A 1005-nucleotide genomic window follows, 5' to 3' on the forward strand; every position below is an offset into this window, starting at 1 on the left:
ATATTTGGTTACTTTGTGGCATTTTTACACATAAATATAACATAGTTTGATTGTATCCATACTCCAGTTATTATTCCTTACATCCTCCAGTCCCTCTCCTTGATCACCTTCCTCTGGTCTAATAATCTCTCTTTTACTTTCAAGTCATATTTTTTCTGAGATTTTGTATATGAGCGAAAACATGTTATATTTGTCTTTTTGACTCTGGGGTATATCCCTTTACAAGATCTTCAATTCCATCCATTTTATTGCAAATGACATGATTTCATTTTTCTTTATTTCTCCATTGTGTACATATTTTAAAGCTTTAAAAAATAATGATGATAGCTTCTTTTAAATTCATGTAGGTTAATTTGAGCTTCCAGGGTTGATAACTTACTAATCAGAAAGGAATGAGTCTCATAAAATGCATACAGTCTTAGCAAGTGGTTAATAACATAATTTTTATAATGCAATTTATTTTTAATGTGGACACTAAGAGTATATTGTGTTGTTTCCTCCTACTCAAGGAGGAAGAGACCAAGCTGTCTTTTATATATGTCATGGAGAAACTTCTCATTCAAGTTGGAATATGGTGCAGTGAAAAGAGGAAACAGAACAAAATATTTCCTCACTGCTTGTGTTCTTTATATCCCCTCCATGTAGTCTTATTAGGAGGAGATAAATAATGCTGTACATATTAAAAGGACTTGTAAATGAGGTAGTATTCTGTGACTCTCTAGAGAGTCAGATTAAAAGTTTTTCTAATTCTAATGAAGTTTGAGATTATGCATTTTATGGAAACATAAAAATGACTCAATGGTTGTATTAGCTATTGCTATTTACAAGTAATAATTGCAAATTATTCTTGTTTTTCAAGTAACTTCTAAGAAGGTAAATAGATGATAGATAGATGATGATGATAGATAGATAGATGGATAGATAGATAAAAAGAACTACCAAAATATTTCCATTTTACTGATTGGATTTCTATTTATAAATGCAAAAAGGAAAATAAAATGAGCC

Source organism: Heterocephalus glaber, unplaced genomic scaffold, assembly GCF_053883595.1.
Source record: "Heterocephalus glaber isolate CG9 unplaced genomic scaffold, H.glaber_assembly_v1.0 deba00000281, whole genome shotgun sequence".
Taxonomy (NCBI): Eukaryota; Metazoa; Chordata; class Mammalia; order Rodentia; family Bathyergidae; genus Heterocephalus; species Heterocephalus glaber.